Source organism: Papilio machaon, chromosome 16 (genome assembly GCF_912999745.1).
Source record: "Papilio machaon chromosome 16, ilPapMach1.1, whole genome shotgun sequence".
NCBI lineage: Eukaryota > Metazoa > Arthropoda > Insecta > Lepidoptera > Papilionidae > Papilio > Papilio machaon.
In genome coordinates this window covers 764979-780397 of record NC_060001.1, presented here as the reverse complement: position 1 = coordinate 780397, position 15419 = coordinate 764979, and the positions used below count along the sequence as shown (strand labels likewise).

At 34.7% G+C, this 15419-nt stretch overlaps 1 non-coding gene across 1 annotated transcript; it reads left to right on the top strand.

The window, feature by feature from the left end:
- The first annotated feature begins 8437 nt into the window (after positions 1-8437).
- Positions 8438-8509, top strand: Trnad-guc. Its single transcript has one exon. It is a non-coding gene; the product is annotated as a tRNA-Asp (tRNA).
- Positions 8510-15419: the final 6910 nt, after the last annotated feature.

Below are 15419 nucleotides of genomic sequence, written 5' to 3'. Positions count from 1 at the left end.
AAGACTGTTATTTAGCAAATTTAAGGATCTATAATTACTCCATACATCATTTTTATGTAAGTCATATAGTTTGACCTACGTAAGCCCAGAAAGCAAAATTGTGCTTTTCGTGTAGCATTTTTCGTTTCCGCGTAATTTTATTCTTACGATATCTCCTAAACTATTAGACAGAATGATATAGTTTCAATTGCAAATATAATCTACATTAAATTCTCTTGATAATGAACATGTTTATTTACATAAGGGTTAATACTGAACTCGAATAATAGCGTCGGAAATAGGGCATGAATTTAATTGATGTTTCTGAAGAAAAAAATGGTTATTGTGAGAAAACTATAACAGATAGATATATGCTATCGCTGACTTTTATTTAGCACATTTAAAGAGCTACAATTCGCCATACATCATTTTTATGTACGTCCTATAGTTTAGCCTACGTAAGCGCTGAAAGCAAAAATGTCCCTAATTTTCGCAACAAATTTTGAAGCTATATTCAAAATCTACTAGTCTTCTAGTTATTTAAAAAAAAAAAAAAAAAAAAAATGGGACCCACCTGCAAGCACTTCCTTTCGATTAAAATATTTTTCATCAAAATCGGACCACCAGGGGCGGAGATTCGCGGTAACACACATAAAAAAAAAAATACAATCGAATTGATAACCTCCTTCTTTTTGAAGTCGGCTAAAAAGTAGGCTCGCTTCTTGTAGAACCCTAAGTCGTACTTGTCTGGAAATATCGTCGAGGCAGTAAATTACGCGAGAAACGCACTGTCGAGGGATTTTAGCCATCTTGTTTCTGGTGTTCCTTTTTCATAATGTCGACAAGTATCCTTTACTTGCTGCTTTTGCTTAAGAAAGGTATATCAAGGAAGTATCAAGTCCAAATAAGTTTGGCTTGAAAGTTGAGACGCGGTGTTGTTTATTGCGGTCGTTTGCGCTGCCCTGACGGCCGCGGCGCCTCGGGGGAAATTAGTGCGCGCGATGCCACGGACAGACGAGCGCATCGCTTCCCATCGCCTCCTATCGAGTCGCATCGTACCACTGCTGCCTGGTCACTGACCTACAACGATAAACTGAAAAGCTTTAAAAAAAGTTTCGAAACAATCTACATTTTTGTATGTATACAATCAAATGTACGTACAATTTGCAGCATTCAGAATAATAAAACAGCCAGTAATATAAAACACGAATTAGTTAACTCGACTGTAGAAATAACAAGATCTTACGGAATATTTTAAATCAGCTTGAAGTTGGCGTCTCGAGCCTCATCTTCAATTTTAATTTTTATTATGTGACTTTATCGAACCTTTAAAAGCAATTGATATACCTATTTTTATTTACTTTTTAGTAAGCGTCTATGCTGTATTATGTTACCGAGTCCACGAATTATATCGGTGACATTACCTTCGACTTAGAAATCCAATCTGCGAGTCAACAAATATGGTATTAAATGCTAGGTATTAACTTGATATACGAGCGAGCGTCCGGCAGCGGATTTATATCGTTCTAAATCAAATTCTGCGACTGTCCGCCGATGACCCAGACTTTTGATCCTACTGAGGGAACGGTACTCCGTATCCGTCCCCCCATTGTATGTAATCATTGTATGATTATTCCGTATTACTATACGGAATAATCATACAATGAAAATATAAGAACAAAACAACATTGATAAAATGGCATTTATAAAATGTAATGTTTATAGTTAGGCAATGTATCTGGATTTGAAGATGTCCATGGGCAGCGGTCGCTTATTTCGGAGATTTTAAGGTAGCCGCTTGCTCTGTCACCTTGTTATATAAAAAGAGGAATACTTATTAATCTTAGAGCTTATTTAAGTGCATCATCATCAGCTCACTATACGTCCCCACTGAGGGGCCAAGTGCGGTTTGGTTGACTTCACACATATAATTGAATTTCTTCTCAGATATGTGCAGGTTGCATCACGATGTTTTCCTTCACCGTAAGAACGTCGGTTAAATGTACATATGTAAATTGAGAGTCGAAAAACACATCGGTACATGGCGGGATTCGAACTCAGGATCTGCAGATTGCAAGTCAAGTGCTTAACCCCTGAGCCACCGACGCTTTATTTAAGTTAGTGGTTAATAAAAATAAAATATGATTATAAAATAATATGTCTAAATAAATATTTTTCGAAATCTGGATTTAGAAATGGAAACTATTACAATTCCAAAATTATCATTCATATCAGAAGTAGTATAAAAGTTCTATGTAAGTGTTAGCGAAAGAGCGCTCGATAAACAGCTTTAGGCTGCGCTTTGGAGGTTGCGGCGGCTGCTCAGATCGTAAATTATAATGTATAAGAGGTGAGCCTCCGAGTGGAGCTTAACGTGAAATTATTACTCCTGTTCGTCGCGAAAGCCTTTTCTATTTAAATTTCTGTCTGTGCTTTTCGATAAACATGGAAAAATTATTCGTAATATTTTTTCTAAGGGTTTCATAATCGTAATTTTTTATTAAAAAAAAAATCGGATTAAAACATCGATTTCTCATCATTAACTGAATTCACATCTATAGCAATATTTGTGTCAATCGCCTTCGTATTGTCAATGATGTCAAAATTAGTATGAGATTTTTGGTGTATTTTACAACCGATAGGAGCGCTGCACGAATTTTAATTCAATTATTGTCGATGTCGATACGATGGCGATTGTCTCAAATATTCGTGCTAGACCCGGTGTATGAAGTCCGTATCGATTCTTTCACTTTAAACGATGTTTTAGGCAACCTAACAACTGATAGACATCAAAAGACGACCTATTAAATTGGCTCAACTATAGTTATTTTTTCTTGTTTTTCGAGCAGGTTGCCTGTTGTAAAATAAATGTTAAAGTCTGTGATATGTCAGGCAACCTTGACGAGATCAATTCCTCTCTGAGATTATAATTTACGATTGTACTAGGCTCGATTGAGGGCTTGCGAAGTCACGTCGTAAAACTGTTTACTGTCTGCTTGGCTGTCGCGCGATCTCATCCCACGACAATAAAATCCCATAGGAATCGAACGCAGGACTGATAAAACTCCTTATCAAATGTACTTCGTAATACGCTTACGTTATGCTTGATGTTTTGTTTTTCGTTAACTTGAACTGGCTCTATTGGTTTCTTTCGAAACAAATGTTAAATATAATGTCATCTTTTTTTATTTCCACTGAGGAAAATGAGATGACTATATTTTTATACGGATCCTTCGATGGCGGACATCCACAGTTACATAAACATATTGGGCTAGTTTAATTTCACCATTAATATTAATATTATTGAATACTTATAGAAATAAAACTGAATTAATTAATGTTCTGTGTAACTGGGACAAAGATTAGTATTAGAATGTAAAAAGTATTTAACTTTTTTTTAATTTAAAACATTATCTGAACTTTAAATTGCTTGTATGAACACATACGACGTTCTATTGCCGTCGTACTTCCGTCCGGTCGTACTCGAAAGAGTTTTTACTATAACTTTTCCACTTTTAAACCGGCCGTTAATTAGTTTTACTTCGGAATTTTAACTTTCTTTTTTATTTTTCAGTTCACCGGAGCAAAAATTCAGTGAGAGTTCTTTTAATTTTACCTTCATTTTCATATATACTATGGAAAAGCCATGCCAGTGAAATGATTAACGTGGTAAGCGCACACCTTTTTTTTTTCGTTTTTATGTAAAATATTATTAACCTATATAGTTGATTTACGAACAAATCTTATCTTATATATAAAATTCTCGTCTTATATATAAAATTCTCGTGTCACGGGGTTCGAACTTGAACTCCTCCGAAACGGCTTGACCGATTCTCATGAAATTTTGTGAGCATATTCAGTAGGTCTGAAAATCGGCCAACATCTATTTTTCATACCCCCCCCCCCATTTATTTATTTTTAACTGCGCGCGGACGGAGTCGCGGGCGACAGCTAGTTTTCTATATAATATTTAGGTTTTATATGAAGAGTTGTTTTTTTTTTCGACATAAAAACTAACAGCTAATATACCTGTATAGTAATTTTTTAAGGTATTAAATAAAATACGCAGTAACACTTATTTTTTTTTAAAAATAAATGTATAAAAGTTTTAGATCAAAGTATAACCTTTGTATGAATTCGAAATTATAGCGCTCGTGAAAACGTTCAAAGTTCGACGAAATTTACAATTTTAGCACGTTCATTTTAATGGCTTCCACTTTGACAGTTATGGCGATGTTATAAATCTTTATGATAAACCTTTAATGTACCACGAATATGTTGATCTGGTGAACATTATTCACTATTTTCTCCTTTTTTTTTCTCTAGGAATCTAAATTTGGAAATGCTGAAGGCATATCAAATTGACTTATTATCTAAAGGAAAACAAGATTAAAAATACTACAACTACGTAAATCAGCCAAATTCACATTCTGAAACTGAATTATTTTGAAAAAAAAACAATACGAAATATTTTTCAATATTAACTGTACTAATAGATCTAAAATATAATAGACAAAATGAAATTTTCCGCGTATTGTTAATAACCATGTATCTAGGAGTCACAGTTTCCGTATGTTCCATACGTAGGGTCATTCTACACGTGCGCTGAAGACTGACGTGACGTGCGTTTCTAAAGCGGTCACGTGTGGCACAGCTCTTATAACTGCGATTTATTGTTCTGAGCGTGCCGTTTACGAGACGTGTCGGTATTTTAAAGCTAAACTCGTTCTACTTTAGCTAAAGGGTTATTTAAAACTTCTCTTTAGGGTACAAGTGAAACAGAATGTTTTTTTACAGGCTTTTTTTAATTTTACCTGTTTCACATGTTTGTTATTACATCTTGCTAATTAAATTTGATCAAATTCTGGCTAACTGATTGAGTTAAAATTTCGCATATGTATATGTTAAATCGCGTGATAATGCAATATCTTGATGACATGGTGCTGCTGATGATGAAGCTGGAAGGTGGCTATTGGAACTTCGCAATGAAACCTAATCGGTTTGGGCTCGTCTGAATTGTCTTGACGAATAGTTTGTCTTTTGTTAATTTTTAATTCTTTTAATTAACAAGAGTTAATTGTGTTTTTCAGTGTCTTGTGTGTGTCTTTTAAATTTAAAAAACCATAAAAAGTACGTTTTTAAAAGTTGGTTTTTCTTTTGTTTTTTTTCGAATGGTTCTACGATAATAATTATTATGTACTTACTAACATAAATTGCTGGTTGCTTTTGATTTATTGTGTCTAGATAGTGTATTGTAGAGACCACAGTCATCCATATATCCGTTGTATTCAAACATTATGTAAATATATAGGTGACAATCAGTTAGAATGGGCGCCATTACAACACCGGCCCTACAAAAGAAGCCCATTACGAACCAGATTGGGAGCCAAGGAACCGATAATTTGGCGAACACTTTCCTTTCTAGATTGTATTCAGATAAGCTTTACGTTTTAGGATTGTGCACCAGTGAAGGATGGGATGTACTTTGCCTATTTTACTGACGTAGTTATTTGGGAATGACTCGAAAAATATTATGGACGATTTGCTTGGTTGCCTGTGGCATAAGATTGGCGATTTCATATTTAATTTATCCACTGCGCTTTGGAATGTCAAAGTTAGACTTACTCCTGTAGTTAAAGAACTCTATTCTACCTTCTAAGTTATGGGACTTGCAAAATCTTGGCCTCTGTTGAATACTTACGCAATTTTTTATCAGACGACATATGAACTTGTCTAAATTTATCGCTTTACATATTTTCGCAATTGTTATTACTGTGTTAAAGCCCTTATATTCCTTCGGGAGTTAACAATCAGCTCAGTGGGTAGTAAAATTTACGTTCTCTGCGCCGCGCTGCGACAAAGAAAGTAATTTTATTTTATTTCCACGCAAATTAATCAGAACCCTTGTAGTATAACTGAAGAAGATTACGTACAATACACTTACTAAGTGTACTTATGTGTGCGAGGTTATATGTCAGAATTTTATAGTGACCTTGAGTCTCCTCTGACGAAATACTTAAACAAAAACATCAAATCGCTTTCTCTGTCTTTCTAAAGACAAAGAGGGAGATAGCAACATGTGTTTTACAATTCGGTGTAGAGATATGGAATCTCATCATCATCAGCTCACTATACGTCCCCATCGAGGGGCTCGGAGCCTACCCCAAGTTAGGGGTGACTAGGCCATAGTCAACCACGCTAGCCCAGTGCGGGTTGATCGACTTCATACATGTCATTGAATTTCTTCTCAGATATGTGCAGGTTGCATCACGATGTTTTCCTTTACCATAAAAACGTCGGATAAATGTACATATGTAAATCGAAAATCGAAAAACATAGTGGTACATGGCGGGATTCCAATTCAGGACCTGCGATCTGTAGCTGCAGCAAGTCAAGTGCTTAACCCCTGAGCCACCGACGCCCTATATGGAATTTGTTGAGTGAAAAATCAAACATTCTGCTAAAGAGGTGGCCTCTAAGAACCTTTACCATTTTAACTGCGGAAAATATAGATGATAAAAAAAGGAAAATCACGCGGGTATTCGGAGAGTTAACAATTAGATGTAGTAGTTATTAGAGTTTGATAATTGTTTTAGATAACGAATAAACTTTTTTTTGCTGCATACATAATAATCAAGATGGCGCCCGAGATCATGATCGGCAACATAGACTGGTGAAACGATGTATGTCATTTGTTGCCTACTTAATTCAATAGTTCGTAGATTTAGTTTAGGGCGCCCCATACCGACACTAGCACTCGTTTCCGCAGCGCAAAATGTCGATAGTAATAAAAAATTATCACACCATCAATCCGATTGCGACAATCAAAGCCCGCACTAATATTATCATGTATATAAAATAAATCGACCATAAAAACAGGTAAAATAACTTCGATTCCGAGTGACTTCGCGCACAATTCGGCGTAAATATTTTCATACAAGTAGATTGATTAAAGAAGTTTTTTTTTTACGGCGAACGACATAAAGTCGATTTATTGCGAAAGTTTTCTTTTACTTTCTCGTTCTTAATATAAAGTTGTATTTGGCAGGAAATTAACCGTCTTCAGTTCATCAACTGATTTTTTACAGAGCGGAAAATGATGTACAGTCGAGTACAAAAGTGATAAAGTTTATAAATATGCCTCAACACTCTAAACCTTGATAACATAATTAAATAAGCAACGTTAGAAAAAAACAAATGCATGATTTGAATCATAATTGGTGTAATATTGTCTAAAACATCTATGATTCTACTTTTTCCTATATCTTTTCTAAACGTGACTCGTAAGAGACTTTTCTTTGAATGTAAAGATTTGTAACATCGTCTTATTAGCCAACTAACTAAGAAGACGGACCTCAAAAAAAAATGTTTCGTAATTTTTTTAAATACTTATTTCGTGGACTGTACTTTGGCAATTTGTATTTGGTAGAGAAGAATGAAGGTAACCGCGGCCGCTCGCTACATTAGCTTTAACATCGGCTCGCCGCTGGCTCATAATACCTTTTATAACTTTACTCTTGTCCGACCCTCTTTTGTTGCTTTACGATCGCCACCGCCGAATGCCCGTTATTAAACAAATGTACGCTCATAATTGTTTCGAGACATTGAAGGGACTCTACGACTTGAGGGATTTTGTTACTGTAACATATTAAATTATTTATATATTACTGAGGCAAATCCTGAATACCTTAAGAACATATGTACATACATAACATGTGCGGTCGGGTAGTAAACAAAAGGACATAGTTTTAACAAAAAAAAAATTAAAACAGTATGGCATAAAAAGAGCATAAAATTTGCCGTGTAGATTGAATAGCTTTAAAAATGTTAGCTCTAACGCTAACGACGATAAATAGAGTATCGATAAATCTCGATAACGACGGAAACTGCAGACAAAGTGCGCCGCCTTTTGATGTCGCCGTGCCGTCCGACGCCGCCGCCCACAGCCCGCAGCGGCCTGCCACTGGCCGGCGCCTTTGTCTCTTTACACATTCATTGAAACCAAACTGAACGATTTGATTTTTGTTTTTTACTCGTACGGTGTTTTCAGGCAGTTATATTGAAGTATTTCAATGTTCGAATAATTTTTCATGCGCTTTAAAGATTTTGTTCAACCTCTATTAAATATTCGTTGGGTGGATGTTTTTAAATGAACAAAATCTATTTGTATTTATTATTTAAGACTTTACAAATTAATGTAAATGTTTTAAATATAAATGGCATCAATTTTTGAAAATCTGTTCTCAAGAATATTTTCTCTCAGATTGCTTAATCGAGAGTCACATCGTTAGCTGCTAGCTAGACGAAACTCCAACAGGTGTCAACTTCTAAATTTCTTTTTAAGCGGTTTTCCATAAAACTGGTTGTATTAAAAACCTTTGTAAGTTGAATAAAAAAAAAACGTTTTAACTCATATCGTAGTAATTTGGTTCGGTGGTTTAATACTGTGTCTATAATATCCTCGGTAGTATAGTGGTAAGTATCCCCGCCTGTCACGCGGGAGACCGGGGTTCGATTCCCCGCCGGGGAGAGATTTTTGTCAAAATTTGACGGTGTTGTGCATCTTCTTGATTTACATTATGGAATAAAGACAACCTTATTGTAATAACGATTGCAATGAAATTAAAAAATAGAACAATGAAGAAAGTGTTGCTAGTGTTGCGATCTTTATTTGTTTCTATGCGCACATTCACAGTTGACTCTACGCTACAACAAAAACTGCCGTCGAAATGAGCCTTTCTAATTTCGCGGTCATTTAACGCTAACATGCTGTAAGGCTTCTCATCTTTTGCCTTTATCAATACTAGTTTTGTGTCCCGGGTCGCGTTAGACGTTGTACCAAGTGACTACATGTTGTACATGATATTTAAAAAAACATCTAACATTTACCTTTTATACGTATATTTAATTCAATTTCATTAAAACGACAATGTTATTAAGAGAAAAAGATTTATTACAATTAAAACGTATTAATTAAATTCTAAATATGAAATTTAAGTAAATGTAGAAAAAGTCACAAATATAACTATACAAACTTTCAAAATTATTGGGTCATTTCTATAATTTAAAGAAGTCAAATTCATACGAACAAACGTAGTGACAATTTCTATATTTAGTAGTAGTGAGGCAGTATTCAGTTTTATTGTAGTCGTAAAATATTTTATGGAGACGAGCGGCGCGCGTTCAGAATGCGCTTAACTTTTATGCCGAATGTATTTGGTGCAATTTTAGACTTTATGCACTACAAAATAAAGTGGAATATATAAGTGTAGAGTTTTCGGATAGTTTTAAGCGCTGTTGTGCGTAGGCCTTTAAGTCTATCGGTAATAATAGTGGGGGGTCGTAAGGATACTGTAAGGGCGATGTCCACAGGAAAAGTAACTCTTAGTATGTTTTAGCAAAATTGTTGATGGGATAACATACATTTTTATTTTGATTGCGATCGTCTGAATTTGATTGACAGGAAATTTTTTGGAAAAGAAACATTTAAGAGGGAAAGTAAAAGATATTGTTTACCTTTACATATTTAAAAACATACTTGGATGTGATAACTAAGTTACGAAAATATTACAATCTGAATACTTGAAGTAGATATTGGGCCTGTCAATTGAACAATAAAAATTCTTCTTTACTGTAATTTAAATAAAAAGTTCAAACGTGGTAACTAATATTGCAATAGAGTGCAGTACTTATGTATTAAAATCTACGATAATGCTTTAAATTATACTTTTATGTATATAGGTACATAAGTAAAGTACTTCTTTTAAATTTCGAATACGAAAGTTCTAAAGCATGCGAGTAAATTCATCATTCAAAGTATACGTGGTGTTCATACTGGATTTTATCGTACAATCGTACCGTCGCTAAAGCTTTTAAAGTCGTTGGGCATTTTAATCGATATTTCATAAAGTGTAATGGTAGCAGTAGGAGTACGGGTAGGAGCGTTCCGTTTCACGCGCGGTGGCATGCGCTGCACGTCGCAGTCAACACTGTCCTATGAAATTCCACGTCCCTAGGGCTACCAACTTGAATAAAATATTCAAGTAAAGGAATGTTCAGGTAAGGCTTTTAAGAGATAAAGTAGTGTTCTATTTGATGATAAATATATATTGGGATGTTATGGGCTCATTAACTCCTTTTTTTTTTAAAAAAACTAGCAATTATAAGAACTCCTGAAGAAGAAAAAAAATTACTAAAATTAAGAATTGAATTCATTCTGCATGATAGAGGTAAATGTAAATGTCTGCATGTTTTTTACGCTGCATGAAAAGCGGCTTTTCAATTTTTTTTGTATTTATGCATTTGACAACCCTACTTGCATCCCCTGTCGCGTAAGTGATTTATTGACGACCATATCGTGATGATTTACACGTTCCGTTCTAACATTTTTTTTACGGTTTTACGTTTTTACCAGCCACCACATACGAACAGAATGGGGTGTGAAAAGCCTTTTATAAACTATCGGAATGTTTCCACCAGAGTTTTTTTACTAGCTCATCGTTTAAAGTGAGTTTGAATTTACTCCGTCTTTCGTCTAAGTCCGTTTTGTTTTAATGGGTTTGTGTGAGCAAAAGATTTAATTTATTACAACAATAATTTTTTCAAAATTTACCCTTTACTCTAAATTATAAAAATAAATAAAACATAATATTTTTAATTAGATTTATAAATTACAAAGACGAGTTGATGTCGCCGAATACAGACAAAAAAACGTAAAAAAACGCTTGTTCCACTTTAGGCTACCGCAAAGAACGTACTAGTGCAACAATAAAAAAATGAAAAAGTAACTTAAGCGTAGCTACATAATGTCGACGTAACAACCTCTTTACAATATCGTATATACCACTTTCAGACGAGACCAGTTAAAAGTGAGGCAGAACAGCAGACACTGCAGTACTGCTATGGTTCTGTTGCACAACGCAAACATAGAACAGCATTTTGTGTGTCCATAAAATAGCAGCACGGCACTGTCTTCTATTCCACCTGACTGTTCTTCATCGTTTACGTCTAAATAATAGTATAACTGCACTGTCTTCTGCTCTGCCTGATTGCTCTACCTTCGTGTGAACTAATATTAGCAAAAGAGTGTTAGTATGATCGCGTGCGAAAAGGCAGCGACACACCGCGTGCCGCGCGCTCGTAAATAATACAGCGTGTTACAATAAAATTGAATGTGAAAATTGCACCGCTGACTGTACTCGGGCCGCTCTAACTAATTGCTCAGTGTTCCGTTGGTGTAACTGCAAATGTTTGCGAAAACTTCCACCGAATGTAATGCTCGACAACGTGTTTTAGTTACGTCCTATTTTTAATGGTTCAAAAAACTTGTGAATTTTACTTTTAAATAATTCTGCGAAAAAAATTTTGTACCTGATTTATAAATTACAAAATGAAGTACAAAGAACAGTTTCTACTGAAACATTAGTTTTAGTTTTTACTGTTACAATATTTTACGAAAGATGGTGATAACAGAGTAAAAGATAACAGTAGTACTCCCACAATTGTCTAATGAGTTTCGGCAGATCTATTATTTCTTATTTAGGTAACTAGAGAAAGCACATAAATAAAGTACATATAAAGCCTTGTGTAAAGGTATGTAGCGGTATTCACCGGGGATGTCCGAAGAATTCATCACGCCCTAGCGGCCGTAAGTTATATCGAATATCTTTCGGAAGGAAGCTCCGCCGCCGACATTTTGGACCCTTTGTGCACGTTCCCATTGTACCGCTTGGCTCGAGGCGACGTTCTCGCAAATGGGAACCTTTAGTGTGGAACTGGGATAGGATTTCTGAGAACTAAAATTACTCAATAAACTTCTTTAGACGTGTTAATAGCAAGTTTGATACTTTATTTTACAAATCACTTGATTTCAAAGGCGATTACTTTTTTAAACGGGAACTTTACTAAGGGAGGTTCTTGATGTTCAACTAATGATTCTGAGTGTGGCGATAAATCTACACTAAAAGTCTCTCTTAGTAATCATTAATTGAATCTGGGTGTAGTGAATGTGTCATATTGCTAGGGACATATCCTAGAACGTCTAAAGAACAAGTTTGCTATTTCCCACCACTAGGAGTTGCATATCAAACAATATTGTGCATTGTAAGCTTTTTGAAGTGATCTTATGCGTTAATACGGTATTATAAAGTGCAGTTAAAGTCCTCCATTGTAAGCATATTCCCAAGTCTGAGAGGAGCGCACATCGGCAGTTTTAAAACTTGGCAAAACAAATATTTGGCTGCTAGAGCTCGCTCGCTGTCGAAGTTGTGTTAACCTGCTCTTAAACTTCGGACGTTGTTATGAAATAGAGTGAAAAACTTTTTAAATGTACCATAAAATGAAGTGAGGTTTAAAAATGTAAGAGTAATTGTGCGCGATATGAAAGCTGTGTTATAAAAAAGAGCCATTTAGTTTAGGATGGTTTTTTTTTTAATTAATGGGTATACGTCAAGACATGATTACGAATTCACAAATAGATTTTTTATTTAAAGAAAGTAAATAGCATGTTTAAATCATGTTATATATTATACAAGTCGTAGTTAATAAAAATGTAATCATGAATATAGGTTTTCGTATTGAATTTAAATTGTGCGTTGTTTAAGATATTAAATTTTTTTTTCATCTAATTATGAAAATCTTAGCAAGAAAAAACAAATTCAACACACGATTTCTAAAGTTCTTCAGTTATTTCATATTTTTTTTAAAAACCTTAAAATTTCGAAAACCAACCGTTGAAAGATAACCGATGTTTTTTTAAGTTGTAGAACAACTTTCATCACAGTTGAAGAATGAATATTCAACTTTATTTTTATAATATTTCTATTGATTCAGTAATGACAACGTTAACACAGGTTGGTGCGCTTCTGGTTACGATACGGCGCTTGTAAACGCTCGTTAAATTATCACGCGCCATCCGTCGCCGATCGAATGAGTTCTGATTCAAAACTGGCAGAGCATTAATATGTCCATTTAAGATGATCACTAGGGAACCTCTTTTGAATTCATGTACTTAGTCTATAAGTTATATGCAACTTTAAAAAAAATCTCTGGAACAGTGCGGAATTACGAATAGTATAACAAAAGGCGCGTTCCTATTTTTGACCTCACAACGTTTTTATTATGTCCATGTTTGGTAGAAAGAACTCACACTTGTATGTGATTTTCAATCAGTATATAATTTATAACTACCATTGGTTCGTTGGCAGTTTTTTTAATGTTTATTTAAACATGTTATAAATTTATAAAAATATTAAATTGAGTCGTGGCTTTCTTGAAAGATCAATGACCTATGTGAAAAAATAATGGTAAGAAACTAAGAAATAATTATGAATTCGTCGAACGATCTCATTTGATTTTAGTTGCGTCCTAATTTCCTAAATTTGCCACATTCTGGTGTCATGGTCTCTCGTAATAGTTTCGCTATCAAATGCAAAATTATTTTTCATATCTTATTGCTCAATTTTAGCATTTCAAACCTCAACTCAAAGCATTTCAAACTCTCCAACTTTTGACATTACTTAAATGTAGATTTGAATTTCGCCAGTTGATAAAATTACGACGCAATTTCTGTAAGGCCTAAATTCGCCTGAAAATAATCTTTTGCTTGCAGTTTCGTGCACCGCTCTCTCCCTAAAGGGACGTATGTGGGTCACCAAAATAGGGCCCTACATTTAGGGTCAAAACGCTCGTTTTAGGCATGTCAAACGTTATTTTTTTTTTATTTAAAATAAGAATAGAATGACACAAGTTTAGTTCAATTGCATATTAAGTTACTGGTTATTTAAAGAAATTGAATAAGTAAAAATAAACAGACAGAACAGCTATTTGTATGCATTTTAATATTCTAAAGATTTTTTAACAGCTGTAGTCATTTTAGAGATTTTTTTGACACTTTATTAGGATTGCTTATAGACAAGTTAAAAGACTTTTTAATAGGAAAAATGCGCAAAAATATTTTAAATATTTCAATGGTGATTACTGGCGTGTTTACCCCAACATCATACACAGATATACTTGAAAACCACTGCAGGGGTTTAGAAAACTGCGCAATTGCAAACGCCACGTGGGTCCCCAGTTCGTTGACCCCCTTTTGCAAAACGACTTTGACATACAATAATCAACCTTATTTTGTATGTCACATGATCTAAGATGACAGTTTTTTAATATGCGACGACATCCCTCAGATATAATCTTAAAATTTGCGTATCGAATATGTATTTTCGACCTTATTCCCAAGAAATAAGGATGTAAACAACAGCATTTAAAATGTAAATAGTTATAATATTCGCAATTTGATGCCTGTCGATTAAATTTATAAGTTTTGAAATGGTATTAAGGTTGGATTTAGAAAGAAAGGGGGGAAGGAAGGCTTTCAATTACGACGCAATTGATATGCGGGGATGGAAATGTAAGTATTATATAATAATAAGTGGCAAGCTAATGTTTACTAGTTTCCGCTTGTGTGAACACCGTCTTATTTATTAGGACGTGTGGTATACACGTACTTGTATATTCTGGAATGTATTTTTCCATTTTTGTTCACAAAGCGAAATGAATTACAAATCAATCAAGCTTTCAAATCTGGAGATCTGTATGCAGATGAGTTTTGGCTTAGAAATTAGTATTAAAATTATGTCGAACTGTATCGTGAATTGATATTTCTTAAGTGTACATTAAGTTTCTACAGTCGATATCTTATAAAAGAAAATCCTAATGGAAGTTTAACTGAGTGTTGTAAGAGTTTGTTGTTTGGCGTAATGTACTGTGACACAATGCCAATGTTTGTACAAACATATCGCCGATAACAAAGCGGTATCACCAACACGTGACCAAATACTTACAGCCTCATCCACTCGCTACCGCTACAATATTTACACAGAGATGAAAGCAAGCGAACTGGGCCGTCGTCGTAACTATGTAGGGCGCCGGGCTACGAAAGAAGTAAGTTCAACGGCTGGCGCCCTCTGGGGCCCGACACCCGGGCGCCCTTAAAACCTGGGGTGAATACGTCCCTGTCTGCGAGTTGCTGGAGATTGAAAGCTCTCCAAAAAGGTTGCGTAACCGTTGACATGTTTATTCACACACATGTATTGAGAAGATTTTTTTTTCCTTCGTCACCTGTGCAAATGTTTGGTTCTTTGTATATAGCAATTTCCATGAAAAATACGTATTGAATTATAAGGAGTGGTTATCAAATAACGCAAAGTTAATGTAATTTTCAACATGTTTTTTATATTTATTTTTTCGATTAGCGATTGGTTTGGCCACTCATAAAATTTTGTTGATATTTTATTCCAACGTGATTGACCCCTTTTCTTACAATTTTCAAACATTATAATGCGTTATTAGCATTTGTTTTTAATCTTTGATTTATTAAAAAAGTGGGGATAACCCTAAATGACGTCATTGCTGACGTAAAACAAGATGCCGTGACAATAGCA